At 42.0% G+C, this 21266-nt stretch overlaps 1 non-coding gene and 3 pseudogenes across 1 annotated transcript; all 4 read right to left on the minus strand.

Annotated features, from left to right (window-relative positions):
- Positions 1-9904: 9904 nt before the first annotated feature.
- Positions 9905-10020, minus strand: LOC125002577 (annotated as a pseudogene).
- A 2107-nt stretch (positions 10021-12127) lies between these two features.
- Positions 12128-12249, minus strand: LOC125001999 (annotated as a pseudogene).
- Positions 12250-12824: 575 nt separating this feature from the next.
- Positions 12825-12943, minus strand: LOC125001434. Its single transcript, XR_007111686.1, has one exon. It is a non-coding gene; the product is annotated as a 5S ribosomal RNA (ribosomal RNA).
- Positions 12944-13044: 101 nt separating this feature from the next.
- On the minus strand, positions 13045-13163 carry LOC125002213 (annotated as a pseudogene).
- Between the last annotated feature and the right edge of the window lie 8103 nt (positions 13164-21266).

Raw genomic sequence — 21266 nt, forward strand, 5'->3', positions numbered from 1 at the left:
CTCGTTGAATCGGACCTTTAAAAATCTCGTGCCTTCGGCAAATGTCCTGTGCCCGGCCACACACCGGCGTTTAAGATTGCCGACAGTGTGCCGGACCGCCCCCATTCATTAATCTTTCCCATGATCAGTCCGCTGTCCCTCCAATCACACGGGTAAGTTTAGGAAGAGACGACGCATGTCGCTGTCATTAGTGTCACGTCGATCAACTGGCACTCCATTTAATTCTTATACATCAATCAACTTTGTCCTTCCCGGCACCATCCTTCATCGTGATTTCGAATTTCTTGTCCGTACTTCATTCTACAACCTAAAATTTCCCCACACTCCTTCTTTACACCTTTCAGCAGGTCCATTACCGCGATTGATTTCGTATCTTCCCACCATCCACCTCCACCGTAGCTCCCTCTCAAAACTTTTTCGTATTTACAAGCCATATCCTTGCATCGGAGGTTCATTGAATCTTCCTCCCCATGATTCATCATAATTATTTTAGGGGCGGAAAAAAAAACAATCCCCCGAACAGCACGAAAGAGCCGTCGGGAAATTACTGGGGGATGATAAGCACAAAAGATCAAATAAAAACAACTATTCTTCTGAAATTTTTCAAAACAAAGAACAAAATATCACACAGAGAAGTCAGGCAGTCGATGTGCAAATTCGAAATTCGCGCCACTCGCAATCACCACTCCCACTATCAGGAGCGTGTTCAGGTTGGTATGGCTGTAAGCAACGTTAAATGTCACAAACGCAGATATATTAGTTTGTCAAAATCATCATTGCATGTATTTGATGATGTAAATTTTACCATCGTCTCCTTATGAAATGAAAAGCTTACAGCACATGGTATTCCCAGGCGTCTCCCAACCTGAGTACTCTAACCAGACCCGACACTGCTTTGCTTCCGAGATCAAACGAGATCAGGGCTGTTTCAGGGTGGTATGGCCGTTAAGCAACTAACTGTCCACAAATGCAGTATATATAAGTGGTCAAAATTATCATTGCATGTATTTTGATGAGTAAATGTTTACCAATGACTGCCTGATGAAAATGAAAAGCTTACAGCACCTAGTATTCCCAGGCCGTCCTCCCATCCAAGTACTAAGCGAGACCCTAGCCTGTAGCTTACTTCCGAGATCAGACAGATCGGGCTTGTTCAGTTGGTATGGCCGTAAGCCACATCAAATGTCACTAAAGCAGTATATATAAGTGGTCAAAATGATCATTTGCATGTAATTTTGAGATGATGTAAATGTTACCAGTCTCCTGATAATCAATGAAAGGCTTACAGGACCTAGTATTCCAGGCGGTCTCGCCAACCAAGAACTAACCAGAGGCCCAAAGCTTCCGAGATCAGATAGATCAGGCTTGTTCAAGGGTGGTCTGGCCGTAAGCAATGGTAACTGTCACAAACGCAGTATATAAAAGTGGTCAAAAATGATCATTGCAAGTATTTTGATGATGTTAAATGTTACCAATGTCTCCTGATGAAAAAATGAAAGTCTATACAGCACCTAGCATTCCCAGGCGGTCTCTCCCATCCAAGTACTAACCAGGACCGAGCCGTAGCTTAGCTTTCAGAGATCAGAACGAGATCGGGCTTGTTTCAGGTTGTTAGGCCGTAAGCCATGTCAAATGTCACTAAAGCAGTATATATAAGTGGTCAAAATCATCATTGCAATTTATTTTGATGATGTAAAATGTTACCGATGTCCCTGATGAGAATGAAAATCTAACAGCACTTGTGTATTCCCCCTCAGAGGCGTCTCCCATCCCAAGTACTAACCAGACCCTTAGCTTCCGAGATCAGATTGATATCAGGCGTGTTTCAAGGGTGGTATGGCCGTAAGCAATGGTAACTGTCACAAAACGCAGTAGATATAAGTGGGTCAAAAATCTCATTGCATGTAATTTGATGATGTAAATGTGTTACCATGTCTCCTGATAAAATGAAAGGCTTACAGCACGTATATTCCCAGGCTGTCTCCCATCCCAAGTTACTAACCGGGCCCGACAACTTGCTGTAGTTTCCGAGATCAGGCGATGTTCAAGGGTGGTAGAGCCGTAAGCAATGGTAACAGTACACAAACGCAGTATATATAAGTGGTCAAAAATCATCGATTGCATGTATTTTTGTGATAGTAAATTTTACCATGTCTCTGATGAAAATGAAAGGCTTACAGCACCTAGTATTCCCAGGCGGTCTCCATCCAAAGTAACTAACCAGGCCCGACCGTGCTTAGCTTCCGAGATCATGCGTGTACCAGGTTGTATGGCGTAAGCAATGTCAAATTCACTAAAGCAGTATATAAAAGTGGTCAAAATCATCATTGCATGTATTTTGATGATATAAATGTTACCAGTTCTCCTGATGAGAAAGAAAAGCTTACAGCACCTGGATTCCCAGGGGAGGCGGTCCCTCCCATCCTAATACTAACCAGGCCAGCTCCAGGCTAGCTCCGAAGATAAGACGAGATCAGGAAGAGATCAGCGTGTTCAGGGTGGTATGGCCGTAAGACAACGTTAACTGTCACAAACGCAATAAATAAAAGTGGTCAAAAGGATCATCTGCAATGTATTTTGATGAATGTAAATGTTATTCATGTCTCCTGATGAAAATGAAAAGCTTACAGCACCTGGTATTTCCTCCCAGGGGCGGTCACCGCCCAACCAAGTACTAACCAGGCCCGACAACTGCCTTAGCTTCCGAGATCAGACGATATCAGGCGTGTTCAGGGTGGGATGGCCGTAAGCAACGGTAACTGTCACCAAACGCAGCATATATAAGTGTCAAAATCATCTTGCATGTATTTTGATGATTAAATGTTTCCATGTCCCTGATGAAATGAAAAGCTTACAGCACCCTGGTATTCCCAGGGCGGTCTCCAAGCCAAGTAACTAACCGCCCGACACTAGCTTGATTCCGAAGATTAGATAAGATCGGGCGCGTGTTCAGGTTAGTATGGCCGTAATCAATGTCAATGTCACTAAAGCAGTATATATACTGTGTCTCAAAATGATCATTGCATGTATTTTGATATGTAAATGTTTTTACCATGTCTCGTTGAAACAAAATAAAATTTTAGCAGCAACCTGGTATTCCCAGAGCGTCTCTCCCCATCCAATTACGAACCAGGCCCTATTCTGCCCTAGTCATTCCGAGATCAGGACCGTGTTCAGGTGGGTATGGCCTAAGAGAAACGTTAACTGTCACAAACGCAGTATATATACGCGTGGTCAAACTCGTCATTGGCATGTATTTTTGTTGATGTAAAAGTAACCATGGTCTCCTGAGAAAATGAAAAGCTTACAGCACCTGGTATTCCCAAGCGTCTCCCCATCCAAGTACTAGAACCCAGGCCCGACTCTGCATAGCTTCCGAGATTAGACGAGAATCAGGCGTGGATCAGTGGTATGGCCGTAAGCAATGGTTACTGTCTACAAACGCAGTATATAGTATAGTGGGGTCAAAATGATACATATGCATGTATAGTTGATGATGTAAATGTTTACCAATGTCTCCTGATGGAGAAAATGAAAGGCCTTACAGCACCTAGTATGTCCAGAGCGGGTCTCCCATCCAAGTACTAACCAGCCCAAAGGCTTCCGAGATAGATGAGATAGGCCGAGGTTCAGTGGGTTATGGCCGTAAGGCAATGGTAACTGTCACAAACGGCAGTAATATAAGTGGTCAAAATCATCCTTGCCTGTTTTTTTTGATGATGTAAATTGTTACATGTCTCCTGATGAAAATGAAAAGCTTACAGCACCTGTAGATCCAGGCGGTTCTCCCATCCAAGTACTAACAGGCCCGACGTTGGCATAGCTTCCGAGATCAGACAAGATCAGCGTGTTCATTGGTGGTATGGCCGGTAATCACGTCAATGTAACTAAAGCAGTATATATAAGTGTAAAAATGATCATGTGCATGTATTTTGATGATGTAAATGTTAACCATGTCTCCTGATGAAAATGAAAAGCTTACACGCACCTGGTATTCGCCAGGCGGTCCTCCAAGCCAAGTACTAACCAGGCCCCTACACGCTTAGCTTCCGAGATCAGACGAGATCAGGCGCGTGTTCTGGGTGGTATGGCCATAGAGCAATGGTGACTTTCACAAAACAACAACAATATATATAGCAGATGGTCAAATCATCAATTGCATGTATTTGATGATGTCATGGTCACCATGTCTCCTGATGAAAATGCAAGGCTTACAGCACCGAGTATTCCCAGGCGTCCGTCCCATCCAAGTACTAAACCAGTGCCCAGAAGCTCGAGATCAGATGATATCAGGCGGTTCAGGGTGGTAATTGGAGCCGTAAAGCAATGGAACGTCACAAACGCATTTTATATAAGTGGTCAAAATCATCATTGCATGTATTTTGATGATGTAAATGTTACCAATGTCCTCCTGATAAAATGAAAGGCTTCAGCACCTAGTATTCCGCAGGCGGTCCTACGATCCAAGTACTAACCAGGCCGACCGTGCTAAGCAATCCGAGATCAGACGAGATCAGGGCGTGTTCAGGTGGTATTGGCCGTAAGCAATGTCAAATGTCCCACTAAAGCAGTATATATACGTGCTCAAAAAATGAATCATTGCATGTAATTTATGATGTAAATGTTACCAACAGGTCCGTCCTTGATAAAAATGAAAAGCTTACAGCATCTTGGTATTTCCAGGGGCGGTCTCCCAATGCCAAGTGTACTAACCACGCTAAACGCCTTAGCTTCCAGATCAACGAGAACGGGCTTTTTCAGGGTTGGTATGGCCGTATGCAACGTTCAAAAGTGCACTAAAGCAGTATATAACGTGATTCAAAATCATCATGCATGTATTTTGAGACGTAAATGTGAACCATGGTCTCCTGATGAGAATGAAAAGTCTTACAGCGCCTGGTATTCCAGGCGTCCCCTCCCATCTAAGTACTAACCATGCCCTACAGATGCTTAGCTTCCGAGATCATACGAGATCCGGCGGGATAATGGCCGGAAGCAATGGGTGACTGTCACAAACGCAGTATATATAGGTGGTGTCAAAATCTCATTGCATGTATTTTGATGATGTAAATGTTACCGATGTCTCCTGATTAAGAAAGAAAGGCTTACAGCACTAGTTTCCCTGGGCGGTCGCCCATCCAAGTACATAACCAACCCGACAACTAGCTTAAACTTCCGAGAACAAACGAGATCAGGCGTGTTCAGTGTGGAATGGCCGTGAAGCAACGTTAAACTGTCACAAAACGCCAGTATTATACGTGGTCAAAATCATCATTTGCATGTATTTTGATGATGTAAATGTTTACCATGTCTCCTGATGAAAATGAAAAGCTTACAGCACCTGGTATTCCCAGGCGGTCTCCCAACCAAGTACTAACCAGGCCCGACCATGCTGAGCTTCCCGAGATCAGACAGATCGGCTTTTTCCGGTTGGTATGGCCGTAAGGAACGTCAGAAATGTCACTAAAGTCAGTATAAATAAGTGACCAAAAAGGATCATTGCATGTATTTTGATGATGTAAATGTTACCAGGTCCCCTGATGCAAATGAAAGCTTACAGCACCTGGGTATTCCCAGGCACGGGGTCTCACCATACCAAGTAATGAATAATCCAGGCCCTACAACTGCTTAGCTTCCAGATCAACGAAGATCAGGGCGTGTTTCATGTGGTATGGCGCGTATGCCACCGTTAACTGTCACAAACGCATGTATATAAAGTGATCCAAATCATCATTGCATGTATTTTGATGATTTAAATGTTACCATGTCTCCTGATGAAAAGAAAAGCTATACAGCACTGGTATTCCCAGGCAAGTCCCCCTCCCCCCCTCCATCCCAGTACTAACCAGGCCCGACCGTGCTTTAGCTTCCGAGATCAGACGAGATCGGGCTGCTCAGGTAGGTTAATGGGCCGTAAGCATTGTCAAATGTTACAAAAGCAGTATAGTATAAGTGGTCAAAATCTTCATTGCATGTATTTTGATGAAGTAAATGTTACAAATGCCACCTGAAGAAATGAAAGGCTACACATCTAGTATTTACAGGCGGTCTCCTCCCCATCCAAGTACTATCCAGAGCCCGAGCACTGCTTAACTACGGAGATCAAATGACATCCATTCCGTTTTCAGGGTGGTATGGCCTAAAGCCAACGTAACTGTCACAAACGCAGTAATAAAAGTGGTCAAAAATCATCCATTGCATGTATTTTTGATGATGTAAATTGTTACATGGTCTCCTGATGAGAATGAAAAGCTTACAGCACCTGGTATTCCAGGCGGTCTCCCATCCAAGTACTAACCAGGCCATACACTGTTTAGCTTCCGAGATCAGACGAGACATCAGCGTGTTCAGGATGTTAGGGCCGTAAGCAATAGTGACGTCACAAACGCAGTATAATATAAGTGGTCAAAATCACATGCATTATTTTGATGATGTAAATGTTACATGTCTCCTGATGAAAATGAAAGGCTTACAGCATCAGTATTACAGGCTGTCTCGGCCATCCAAGATACTAACCAGGTACGACACTGCGTTAACTTCTGAGATCAAATGAGATCAGGCGTTTTCAGGGTGGTAAGGCCGTAAGTAATGTTTTTTAACTGTCACAAACGCAGTAATATAAGGTGGTCAAAATCATCATTGCATGTATTTTTTTTTTTTGAAGCTGAATCTTCTACACTAAGACAGTCTGCCAGAAGTAGAGTCAGAATGTAACCGGTAGAAATGAATCAGAGAGGAAAAACAAGGCACCCGGTCCAAACCAGGGTTTGGGTGTGATTAGAGTTATTAAAAACTGAACACGTGCCTGAGATTGGATTATCGTGAAAGGACCACTGCACCTTACCAATCACCATCACCTATGCAGACGTCGCGAGGCCTGATTTCCGGCATTCAATTCAGCATGTCAATTTCCATCATGTCAATTTCAAACTTTTGGCCTGTCTTAAAATTGCCGACGGGCTCTTCTTGTGACTACACTTTGACTCCGACATTCACGTTGGTTTTTTGCAGCATTTGGTAACAAATTCAAAGCTGCCCTCTCGAGCGAAAGATTGCACTTTCCAGGCAATTTTCCCAGAGTGCCTCCCTAACTGAGATATTCAGCTCTTTTGGCTGTTTTGTTGTTTGCCATTGATGCCTTGTTATTCGGGAAATTTTTTTGGTTACAACTTGGACGAACATCAATGAACCATGCTCTACTCAAGTGATGGTTCGTTGTCTTGCTTGCAGCAATTTGTAACGCTGAGAAGCACTAAAGAATGTACAGATCCACAGAGGCTTGTACAAAACAAACCTTTCAGTATGATCCCAAAGGCAAAGATTCTAGCCATCATGGGCCAAGAGGAAAAGATTTGATGAAAGGACAGAATTCTATGACATCATGAGGAAAACAAAATCCTATGGCAAGGGGGCATTCTATGTAATTTTGTGAGGAGTGCGCTAGGAAGAGAGAGTGTGGGAAAATTTTCCAAATTTCTTCCTGTTTTTCTGTGATCATTTTTCTTTCTCCCACTCTGGTTGTGTTTTTCATTTAGGTTACACCGATCAAAGTTTCCATTAACACCTCATTTCAAATATTGAGTGTACAAGTGAGATCTAGAAACACAGCCGTCCCATGGTACTATTGATATGATTATATATGTCCGTCAGATTTGGCATGACGAACAAAATCACCACTACCACCTTCTACCAACTGTATCAGTATTAGTGACAAATAGTAGGTAGATGTAATTATTTTTGTTACCTTTACATATTTACTTTTTATATCGTTTCTCACCTTTGGTTTTGGTTTGTTTATCATATTTGCAATTGTCCTGTAAAACCTATCATTTCCTTCCACGGGGAATAACGTAAAATAGTCCTGCCTTATCTCTAATTCAAGATTCAAGTGATTCATTACATCTAAATGACAACTAACTGGGGTCTTTTTTATTTTTCATAGATCACATCTTTTATACATGTCCTCATAAAAAGTCCAGCATTAGAGCATAAACCTCAAAATATGGTTAAGCGTTGACTCTTCTGGCTATAGTTTGAAGTTTGTACAACTATGATAACGCTGTAATCCAGTTGGCAGCATCGACAACGTGGCTGAACCGTTAGCTGTGTCCAAGACAAACAGAAAACGATTACATGCAATAAAAATGACAACACAACCTACAAGCCAGTAAAACAGTTCTAATGCTTGCGCAAGGGTAAACAAAGTAAAGAATAAAAAAATAAAATACTAACACTACATACAGACACATTCTGACACATTGAAATTGGCCCGATAGCAACGTAACTTAGACCCCGTATTAGCTCCCCACTCAACCGTATGCTAACGACCACGTATCATCCACGGCCGCTCGTTTTTTTATTTCGCGTCATTTCCAATTGTGGACAACCGGCAAATTGATCAAAATACAAGCAATGTTAGAACAACACTTGTCAATATTTCTAATGACAAATCTCGACAGCACACGTCGGCCTACCACCTCAACGTGGGGTTGCTGTTTTTGGCGCGAAAGAAACGCAAAACAGAACTAATTTACATAATACTTCCATCATTGTGTAGTAAATCCACAAGTACGCAGTTGAAGAAGGGTATCCAGCTAACCATTATTGTACCTCAGAGGGAACTACGATAAAGAAATCAGCCGGACATGATTAAACTACACGTGACACAAACATATTGATTATACAATTTGGAGTGAGGCTTTAAACAAACCTTTACACCCAGTTAAGGGAGCATGTTGGTCTAAGATTTTTGTTATTGTTTTCGCGCACCATTACAGACGCATACGTGAGACTCACAGCGCCGTCACATGGAGGTAACGTTACAATCCAGTAGGCACGTAGTTCCGTGCATGCTCACAGTCACATACAAAAGAAACGATGGATGAAACAGGGCGATGACGTCATGGGGATGTCTTCCTTTGATGATGTCCTCATTGTTTTTCCCTTTGATGATGATGTCATGAAATTTTTTCCTTTGATCCAGATGGCAATAGAAATCTTTAGCCTTTGATCTTATTGAAAGGTTGTTTTTATACCAACCAAGTAGGTTGTAGATTTCTGTTAGTCTTCAAACGAAAGCACACGAGATAATTAAACACGGGCGTCTTACGAGGTGGTATGGTGTCAGTCACAAAAGCGATACATAAAATTGGTCAAAAGTCAATATTGCATGTATAATGATGATTGAAATGTTCCTGTGTCCCCTGATGAAAATGAAAAGGCTTACAGACCTTGTATTCCCGGGCAGGCCTCGCCATTCAGGTACTAACCACCGCCTGACCCCTGCTAAACTTCCTAGATCAGATGACACTGTTATGTTCATTGAGTTAGCCCGTTAAAGCCATTTATGTTGGTAGTCAAAAAAGCAGTATATAAAAGTTAGTCAAAATGATCATTGCATGGTATTTTGATGATGTATATGTTTACCTTCATGTCTCCTGAAGAGAATGAAAAGCTTACAGCTCCTGTACTCCCCAAGGCGTCTCCCCATCCAAGATACTAACCAGGCCCTACACTGCTTAGCTTCGAATCATACGAGATCATCGTTTTCAGGGTAGTAAGGCCGAAGCTGTCAGCTGTCACAAACGGCAGTATATAGCAGTTGGTCAAAATCATCATATCATGTATTATGATGAATGGTAAATGTCACCATGTCTCCTGATGAAAATAAAAAAGCTTTCAGCACCATGGTGGTATTCCCAGGCGGTCTCCCATCCCAAGTCGAACCAGGCCCGGACCATGCTTAGCTTCCGAGATCAGACAAGATCGGGGATTGATTCAGTTATGGTATCGTCCGTAAGCGAAGGCAAACGTCTCGAAAGCATAATAGATAAGTTGATCAAAATGATCATTGCATGTATTTTGATGATCTAAATGTTACCATGTCGCTCCTGATGAGAATGAAAGCTTACAGCACCTGGTATTCCAGGCGTCTCCTTCCAAGTACTAACCAGGCCCGACACTGCTTATCTTCCGAGATCAGACGAGACAGGGCGTGTTCAGGTTGGTATGGCCGTAAGCAACGTTAATATGTCCACAAATGCAGTATATAGAAGTGGGTCTAAATCATAATTGCATTTATTTTGGATGAGCTAGAATGTTAACCATGTCTCCCTGATTGAAAATGATAGGCAATTCATAGCACGCAGAAGAATTCCCCAGGGCGGTCTCCCAATCCAAGTACAAAACCAGGCCCCAGCCGTGCTTTGGCTTCCTCCGATATCAGACACAGATCGGGCTTGGTTCAGGTTTGGTATGGCCGTAAGCAACGTCAAATGTGTCACAAAAGCCTAATATATATAGAGTTATCAAAATGATCATTGCATGAAATATGATGAAGTAAAATGTTACCATTCCCTGATGATAATGAAAGCTTACGCACCTGGTATTCCCAGGCGGGTCTCCCATCCAAGTACTACCAGGCCCTACAGCTGCTTACTCCGAGATCAACGAGAATCAGGGCGAGTTCAGGTTGGAATGGGCCGTACGCAAAGGTAACTGTCACAAACGCAGTATATAAAAGTGGACAAAATCATGATTGCATGAAATTTTGATGATGTAAATGTTACCATGTCTCCTGATGAAAATGAAAAGCAAACGGCAGAGCCTGAATTCCAAGTGCGTTCTCCTATCCAAGTACTAACCAGACCCGACACTGCTTGTTTCCGAGATCAAACGAGAAGCATGGGCGTGTTCAGGGTGGTATGGCCGTTACAACGTTAACTGTCCACAAACGCAGTATATATAAGGGGTCCAAATCATCAATTGCCATGTTAATTTGATGATGTAAATGTTACCTAAGTCTCCTGAATGAAAATGAAAATTAGAGGCACCTTGTTTTCCCCCAGGCGGTCTCTCCATCTCAAGTACTAACCAGGCCCGACGCATGCATAACATCCAAGATCAGACAGATCAGGCGTGTCCAGGGTGGAATGGCCGTAAGTTAAAAGGTAACTGTCACAAAACGCAGTAATATAAACGTGTCTCAAATCATCATTGCATGTATTTTGATTATTCAATGTGACCATTTCTCCTGAAGAGAAGAAATGCTTAAAGCACCTGGGCATTGGTATTCCCAGCGGTCTCACCCCATCCAAGTGCTAACCAGGCCCTACCCCATTCTGAGCTTCCGAGATCAGCGTGTTTCAGGGTTAATGGCTGCAAGCAACTTTAACGTGTCCAAAAAGCAGTAACATATAAGTTGACAAAATCAATATTGCATGTATTATGATGATGAAAATGACCCTGTTCCTATGAAAATGAAAGGCTTACAGGACCAGGTCGTGTTTCATGGATTTGTTTGGGCCGTAAGCATTGTCACACATCACTAAAGCAGTATATATCGAGTTGGCAAAATGATACATTGCATGTATTTTGATGATATGAAATGTTTACATGAACCAATGTCTCCTGATGATAATGAAAAGCTTACAGCACTCTGGTAATTCCCCATGCGGTCCTGCCCATCACTAATACTAACCAGCCAGTCCATGCTTAGGGGGTCTACCGAGATCAGACGAGAACAGGAGAGATCAGGCCGTGTTCAGGTGGTATGGCCGTAAGCAACGTAACTGTCACAAACGCAATATATAGGAATGGTACACAATTATCAGTTGCATTTATTTTGATGATGTAAATGTTATCATGTCATCCTGATGAAAATGAAAAGCTTACAGCACCTGGTATTCCCAGGGCGGCTCTCCCACATCCAAGTACTAACCGCAGGCCCGACACGCTTAGCTTCCGAGATCATACGAGATCAGGCGTGTTCATGTTGGGTATGGCCGGTACGCAAACGGTAACGTCCGCCAACGCAAGTATATATAGAGTGTCAAAATCATCATTGTGCATGTATTTTGATGATGTAAATGTTAACCATGTCTCCTGATGAAAATAAAGGCTTACAGTCACCTGGTATTGCCCAGCGGTCTCGAGACCATCCAAGTACTAAGCCAGGCCCGACACAGCTTAGCTTCCGAGATTAGCCGGATCGAGGCGAGTTCAGGGTGGTAATGGCCGTAAGCAACTGTAACTGTCACAAACGCAGGTAAATATAAGTGGTCAAATCATCATTGCATGTATTTTGATGAAGTAAATGTTATCACCATGTCTCTGATGTAAAATTAAAGGCTTACAGCACCTAGAATTCCCGAGCGTTCTCCCATCCAAGTACTAACCAGGCCCTGACCAGCTTAGCTTCCGAGATCAGAACGAAAGATCGGGTTTGTTCAGGTTGGTATTGCCGTAAGCAAGAGTCAAATGATCACTAAAGCAGTATATATATAAGTGATCAAAATGATCGATTGCAATGTAATTTTGGATGATGTAAATTTTAACGAAGGTCTCCTGATGACAATGAAAATCTTAAAACAGCACCTGGTATTCCCAGCTGGGTCTCCCATCCAAGTACTAACCCCAGGGCCCCACCAGCTTCCGCTTCCGAGATCAGACGAGATCGGGATTGTTCAGGGTTTGGTATGCGCCGTAAGCTAACGGGCAAATGTCCACTAAAGCAGTATATATATAATGTGATTCAAAATGATCATTGCATGTAATTTTGATGAGTGTAACTTTTACCATGTCTCCTGCTGAAAATGAAAGCTTACAGCACCTAGAATATCGCCAGGCGGTCTCACATCAAGTACTAAAACTGAGGCCCGATCCTTGGCATAGCTACCGAGATCAGACGAGAACGGGCTTGTTCAGGTTGGTATGGCCGTAAACAACGTCACACGTCACTAAAGCAGTATATATAAGTGATCAAAATGATCATTGCATGTATTTTGATGATGTAAATGTTACCATGTCTCCTGATGAAAATGAAAACCTTACAGCACCTGGTTTTCCCAGGCGGTCTCCCATCCAAGTACTAACCAGGTCCTACACTGCTTAGCTTCCGAGATCAGACGAGATCAGGCGTGTTCAGTGTGGTATGGCCGTAAGCAATGGTCCCTGTCACAAACGCAGTATATATAATTGGTCAAAATGATCATTGCATGTATTTTGATGATGTAAATGTTACCATGTCTCCTGATGAAAATGAAAAGGTTACAGCACCTGGTATACCCAGGCGGTCTCCCATCCAAGTACTAACCAGGCCTGACCGTGCTTTCCTTCCGATATCAGACGAGATCAGGCGTGTTAAGGGTGGTATGGCCGTAAGCAATGGCAACTGTCACAAACGCAGTATATATACAGGTGCTGGCCAGTAAATTAGAATATCATCAAAAAGTTGAATTATTTCAGTAATTCCATTCAAAAGGTGAAACTTGTATACTGTATACTTTCCTTCCACACATAGTGATATATTTCAAGTGTTTATTCATTTTCATTTTTATTATTACAACTGACAGCTAATGAAAACACCAAATTCAGTATCTCAGAAAATTAGAATATTCTGAAAAGGCTCAATATAGAAGACACCTGGTGCCACACTAATCAGCTGATTAACTCAAAACGCCTGCAAAGGCCTTTAAAAGGTTCCTCAGTCTTGTTCTGAAGGCTCCACAATCATGGGGAAGACTTCTGACTTAACAGTTGTCCAAAAGACGACCATTGACACCTTGTACAAGGAGGGCAAGACACAAAAGTTGATTGCTAAAGAAGCTGGCTGTTCGCAGAGCTCTGTGTCAAGCACATTAACAGACAGGCGAAGGGACGGAAAAAATGTGGTAGAAAAAAGTGTACAAGCTCTAGGGATAACCGCACCCTGCAGAGAATTGTGACGACAAACCCATTCAAAAATGTGGGGGAGATCCACAAAGAGTGGACTGCAGCTGGAGTCAGCGCTTCAAGAACCACCACGAAGAGACGCATGAAAGACATGGGATTCAGCTGTCGCATTCCGTGTGTCAAGCCACTCTTGAACAAGAAACAGCGTAAGAAGCGTCTCGCCTGGGCCAAGGACTGGACTGCTGCTGAGTGGTCCAAAGTTATGTTTTCTGATGAAAGCAAATTTTGCATTTCCTTTGGAAATCAAGGACCCAGAGTCTGGAGGAAGAGCGGAGAAGCCAGAATCCACGTTGCATGAGGTCCAGTGTAAAGTTTCCACCGTCAGTGATGGTGTGGGGTGCCATGTCATCTGCCGGTGTTGGCCCACTCTGTTTCCTGAAGTCCAAGGTCAATGCAGCTGTCTACCAGGAAGTTTTAGAGCACTTGATGCTTCCTGCTGCTGACCAACTTTATGGAGATGCAGATTTCACTTTTCAACAGGACTTGGCACCTGCACACAGTGCCAAAACCACCAGTACCTGGTTCAAGGACCATGGTATCCCTGTCCTTGATTGGCCAGCAAAACTCGCCTGACCTTAACCCCATAGAAAATCTATGGGGTATTGTGAAGCGGAAGATGCAATGCGCTAGACCCAACAATGCAGAGGAGCTGAAGACGACTATCAGAGCAACCTGGGCTCTCATAACACCTGAGCAGTGCCACAGACTGATCGAGTCCATGCCACGCCGCATTAATGCAGTGATTGAGGCAAAAGGAGCCCCGACTAAGTATTGAGTGCTATACATGCGCATGCTTTTCATGTTCATTCTTTTCAGTTGGCCAACATTTCTAAAAAAAAACATTTTTTTCATTGGCCTTGTCAGAATATTCTAATTTTCTGAGATACTGAATTTGGTGTTTTCATTAGCTGTCAGTTGTAATAATAAAAATGAAAATGAATAAACACTTGAAATATATCACTATGTGTGGAAGGAAAGTATACAGTATACAAGTTTCACCTTTTGAATGGAATTACTGAAATAATTCAACTTTTTGATGATATTCTAATTTACTGGCCAGCACCTGTAAGTGGTCAAAATCATCATTGCATGTATTTTGATGATGTAAATGTTACCATGTCTCATGATGAAAATGAAAGGCTTACAGCACCTAGTATTCCCAGGCGGTCTCCCATCCAAGTGCTAACCAGGCCCGACCATGCTTAGCTTCCGAGATCAGACGAGATCGGGCGTGTTCTTTTTTTTTTTTTTTTTCTTTTTATTAGTCTTCAATCACAAATTTACACGTCACGTCAACTTTTGCACATAGATCAGAAAAGAAACAAACCTATCATAGTTCTCATGAATGTATCAAAAGAAAAATCAAACAATCAAACTAAATAAAAAGTACAAATCCAACTCTCACCAATTCAATAAAACTTCTCCCTTTTCGCCATCACAAATAAACTTATTCCCACTCATGAAAAATTCTCTCACCTCCTCTCCCCCATACTTGCAGTTCAGTTCAATATCTCTTTTCATTATTGTCTTAAACAAATCTTTAATTTGTACATTTCTCCCTTCAAAATGAGCATAATTCCTTCTATATACAACCGCCAATCTGGCATGGCTCAAAGTGTAGTTAATTAACCAAAAATTCACAGTCTTTTTCTTTTCAAGTAAACCAAACAGAAAGAGCTTCCTCCACCCCTCCTTCAGCTCTGATCCCAAGTCGCCAATGTTCCTCAAAAGTTTTTTCAGGAAATCAAAGAAATCAACTAACTCAAAACAATCTAAAAAAAAGTGCAAAAAACTTCATGGCCACTTTTACATACATCACACATTGCACTTACAGCATTATTTATTTTATGAAACACCACATTCGTATATATTCTGTTATGTTTTATAAGGGAAATCGTTATTTTCACACTCTATACTGTTATATTTTATGTTCCCATTCAACCATATCTTCTTAACATCCAAATCATTGAACACGCCAGCCCAAACTTTCTCTGCTGCTGGCTCTTTTATCACATCAGCTATTAACCATTCATATACCTTTTTCAACTTCACATTTTCAAAGAGGCATTTCTTCTCTTTTTTCAATCACATACATCTTGGGTGTACGCTTGTCTTGCTTAATCACACAGTCTCTTTTAATAATGTTTGTCCATTCCAGAGGTATACTACTTTTAATCCGCTCATATATTCGGCTGACTTTTTCTTTGCTTTCCATACCATCTAAATCATTCACAGAATCATAAATACAATTCAATCTCAAAAACCCCGGGATGACCTCATAAATAATATCCTTGACTTGTTTAATATTTGCCACCATGAATTGTGGCTCATACAGACTTTTATTATTATATTTAAATTTCTCATTGAGAAACAAGGGTAGGTTAACAAACATTTGCAACCCATCACACTCATATTCTACTTTTGGTAGAAATTTTCTCCACGCTTCAAACACCTCCCTGTAAAACTCTGGGATTTTAACTGTCATTGATTGTTTGAAACCCATAAACAAACCATAGTCACCTATCCCACCCACTTCATCCACATATTTCCTTAAAAACTCCTTCCATCCATAGTTCAATCCACGCTCCATGTATTTTTGGATCGTTCTTACTCTTATTGCCGTTCTTTTCATTTCCAAATCAATGAGCTTCAGCCCACCCTCTCTCTTCTTCCCTATCAAAGTTTTTTGTGCAATTTTCACCCCTTTCCCCTCCCATATAAAGTCACAAATAGTTTTGTTTAACACATTCATAACCCACTCTGGCATGTCTAACACTCTCATCACATATACACAAACTGAGAATAACAAATTATTCACCACCATCACTTTTCCTTTCAGTTTAAGTTTTCTCCCCCTCCATAGTGTACATACTGTTTTTATCTTATTAATCACTCCAGTCCATGTCTCATCTCTAGCCTCTTTGCTTGCCACCCCCAGACACACTCCCAACACCTTCATGTATTTCTCCTCCACCTTTAAGCCCATTTCTATCCTCTCTATATCACCAATGTACATGATCTCTGATTTAGTTTTGTTGATTTTGGCTCCTGATGCCCGTCCATATTTTTCTATTATCTGTAGCACCCTTTTCACACTGTTGTTGTCCCTGACCGTAATAGTTGTGTCGTCTGCATATTGATTGATGACACAGGTCCCTCCATAGGGCAACTGAACACCTTTCACCTCCTGGTCAGTTTTGATCAGCATCGCCAGGGGCTCAACAACTATTGCATACAGTAGTGCTGACAGGGGACATCCCTGTCTCACTGATCTCTCCACATCGAAAAGGTTTGTCAAGACACCGTTTACCTTCACTCGGCTCTTGGCACTGTCATACAGCCTCTTTACCCATCCCACCATCCTCTCCCCGAACCCAACTTTCTCCAGTACTCTAAACAGGAATCTGTGGTCTACTCTATCAAAGGCCTTATTCCAATCTATTCCCAGCACTACTCCCCCTTTCCCATCCTCTTTCATGTGTTCTATTGAATCTCTGATTGTGGCTATTGTGTCTGCTATGTCTCTTCCGGGTATGCTGTAACTCTGCGTGTTCTGTACTATGTTCCCTATCACTCCCTTCATCCTATTTGCCAGGACTTTAGTTAGTATCTTATAATCTGTATTTAGCAAACTAATTGGCCTGTAGTTTTCCAAATCTAACCTACTTCCTTTCTTTTTGTATATTATTGCTATTACACCCTCCCCCATCCTATTCTGCACTTGCCCTGTTCTTTCCATCCCCTTGAATACATCTACCAGAATTTGCGCTACCTCATTTTTGTACGCTTTGTACCATTCGATCCCTATCCCATCACTTCCTGGACTCTTTCCACTTTTCAATCCTCCTATGGCCTCTATCACCTCCTTCTCATTTATGTCTCTATCACACCATTCCCTATCCTCTTCACTCAGTTTCCTTTCTACACTTTCCATCACTTCATCTATGCTTCCTTGATCTATGTCCCCTTTCTTATAGAGATCCCCATAAAATTCTTGTACCCTTTCCAGAATCTCCACATAATCTACTATCTTCTCTCGTTTTTGTCATTAATTTCCTTTATGTATGTTCTATTCTGTTTTCTTTTCTCTAACCCCAAAAAATATCCTGTGCACCTTTCACCTTCTAATGCATATTTTGCTTTACTTCTCAGAATCGCTCCTCTACATTTCTCCGTCTCAAACCTCTCTAACTTCATCTTTGCCTCCAAATAATTGTTTATATTATAACCCTCCTCATTGTGTCTGCTTTTTGCTAATTTTTTCAGAGCCTTTTCCTCCTTCATCATTTTCCCTTTTCTTTTCTTACTATATCTAATACTAATTTGTTTAATTAAAGTTTTTATCTTCTCCATCGTTCCCCTATGCTGTCGTCTAGCCTGTCATTTTCTTTATACACCCCTCTTCTCTATTCTCTCGGTCTAGCAAATCCATAATCTGTATCTTGTACTCCTCTTCTTCAATTAATCCTGCGTTTAATATCCACATCCCTCCTCCTATCTCTTCTTTCTCCACCTTAATTCGAAACATGACCCCATCATGGTCACTGAAGCTATTTCTTTGATGCCTTATTTTGTCGATGTACCCAATAATGCTACTTTGCACCAACACCAAATCTATTCTACTTTGTTTTAGAACCCCATCTCTCATCTGCCTCCTTGTGTATTCTCTCTTCTCTGAGTTCTCTTCTCTCCATGCATCTATAAGCCCCTTTTCTTTCATCAGCTCGGACAGCATGTTTCTCGATCTTTCCCATCTAAATTCAACTCCCTTACCTACATCTAGACGACTACATTTTATATTGAAGTCCCCAACTATAATACACTTCCCTGCGATTATATTTTTAAGTTCTCTAATAATGCAACACTTATCTTTTTTAATCACTTATTTATTAATCTGAATTCTATTTCTCTATATTTAAATTCTATCACCAAAATTCTCCCTGTCTCATCTCTATATACCTCTTTTATGTCTTCGACAACGTCCTTTTTAATCATTATTGCTACCCCCCTTGCGTTTCTAGCCCCATTATTATAATATATAGCTCCCCTCCATTCCTCTCTCATTTCTTTAACTATGTCCTCGTCCCAATTAGTTTCTTGAATACATATAATCGCTGCGGTATGCAAATAATAGCTCTTTTATTTTTCTCTTATTTCTTAGCCCATTTGCGTTAATAGAGGTTATTGTGGCCATGAGAGCAAAACTGAATATAAATAGAAACCAAAAAGTAAACATTTAAACCAAACTATACAATCACATACCGGATTTCGGTCCTTTTCGCTCCTCTCTTTCTTTGTCTTTCTCCGCCTTCCGCTTTGCTGAGAATCTTTGAAAGATCTTTGTCAAGTCTGGTTGTCCGTTCTCTTCCTCTCTTTCATGTCCATTTAATCGTCCTCGGTCCTTTTCTTCATTCTCCTTTCCTTGTTTGGCAGCAGGGTTCGGTTTCTCTCCACCCTCTCCATTTGCGTTCTTGTTGTCCGCTCCACTGGTGTTCTCCGCTCCACCGACATCCTTTCCACCAGTTTTCGGATCCTCCTCTTCCTCGATCCCCATGTCCTCCTCACTCTTGTCTAGGACCTCTGTTTGACCTTGGCCTCCTTCGCCGTCGTGGTTGTTGCGTCCGTTCTCTTCCTCCACTTCCTCACCCATCTCCTCCTCCGTCCTTCTCCTCTCGGCGCACTCCCGTGCGTAGTGGCCACTCTCTCCGCACCTGAAACACTTGAACTCCGGGCATTCTCTGAAGATGTGTCCCGGCTTGATGCATTTCTGCACACTTGGATTTGTCTATCGTGGATCACACGGAAATACTCCACGCCCCTCATAGTTTCAAATTTAGTGGAGTATGGCAGCGATCTGACTTGCTTGTTGAATCGGACCTTTAAAAATCTCGTGCCGTCGGCAATGTCTGTGCCCGGCCACACACGGCGTTTAATTGCCGACAGTGGCCGGACCCCCCATTCATTAAGTCTTTCCATGATCGTGCTGTCCTCCAGATACACGGGTAAGTTTAGGAAAGAGACGACCATGTCGCTGTTCATTATGTCACGTCCGATCACTGGCACTCCATTTATTCTTATACCATCAATCAACTTTGCCTTCCGGCACCATCCTTCATCGTGATTTCGAATTTCTTGTCCGTCTTCATTCTACAACCTAAAATTTCCCCACACTCCTTCTTTACACCTTTCAGCAGGTCCATTACCGCGATTGATTTCGTATCTTCCACCTCCACCTCCACCGTCAGCTCCCTCTCAAACTTTTTCGTATTTACAGCCATTCCTTGCATCTGAGGGTTCATTGTATCTTCCTCCCCTTGATTCATCATTATAAGTTTAGCGGAAAAAAAAAAAAAATCCCCCGAACAGCCCGAGAGCCGTCGGGGAAGTTACGGGGACGATAAGCACAAAAGATCAAATAAAACAACTATTCTTCTGATTTCAAACAAAGAACAAAAATATCACAGAGAAGTCAGGCAGTCGCTGTGCAAATTCGAAATTCGCGCCACTCGCAATCACCACTCCCACTATCGGGCGTGTTCAGTTTGGTATGGCCGTAAGCAATGTCAAATGTCACTAAAGCAGTATATATATAAGTGATCAAAATCATCATTGCATGAATTTTTGTTTTTGAGCTGAAGCTTCGACAATGATACAGTCTGCCAGGAAGTAGAGTCAGAATGTAACAGGTAGATATGAATCAGAGACAAAAACAAGGCGATATGGTCCAACCAGGGTTTGGATGTGATTTGTGTTTAAACTGAACACTGCCTGAGATTGGCTTATCGTGAAAGGCCTACTGCACCTTAGCCAATCATCATCACCTATGCGGACGTCGCAGCTGTTTCAGCATGTCAATTTCAGCATGTCAATTTCAGCATATCAATTTCAACTTTTGCCTGTCTGAAAATTGCCGGACGGCTCTTGTTGACTTTGACGCCGACTTTCTCGTTGGTTTTTGCAGCATTTGGTAACAAATTCAAAGCCGCCCTCTCTGAGGAAAGATTGCACTTTCAGGCAATTTCCAGAGTGCTCCCTACTGAGATATTCAGCTCTTTTGCTGTTTTGTTGGTTGCCATTGATGCTTGTTATTCGGGAAATGTTTTGTAAAACTTTGGACGAAAATCAATGAACCATGCTCTATTCAAGTGTGTTCGTTGTCTTGCTTGCAGTCAATTTGTAACTCTGAGAAGCACTAAAGAATGTACAGATCCACAGAGGCTTGTACAAAACAAACTTTCAGTAAGATCAAAGGCAAAGATTCTATGCCATCATGGCCAAAGGAAAAGATTTGATGAAAGGACAGAATTCTATGACATCATGAAGGAAAACATTCTATGGCACATTCTATGTAAATTTTGTGAGGAGTGCGCTAGGAAGAGAGAGTGTGGGAAAGATTTTCCAAATTTCTTCTGTTTTCTGTGATCATTTTCTTTTCTCCCACTCTGGTTGTGTTTTCATTTAGGTTCCTCGATCAAAGTTTTCATTAACACCTTTCAATCTTGAGTGTCACATAGTGAGATCTATAACACTGCCGT

This window comes from Mugil cephalus, chromosome 23 (assembly GCF_022458985.1).
Source record: "Mugil cephalus isolate CIBA_MC_2020 chromosome 23, CIBA_Mcephalus_1.1, whole genome shotgun sequence".
Taxonomy (NCBI): Eukaryota; Metazoa; Chordata; class Actinopteri; order Mugiliformes; family Mugilidae; genus Mugil; species Mugil cephalus.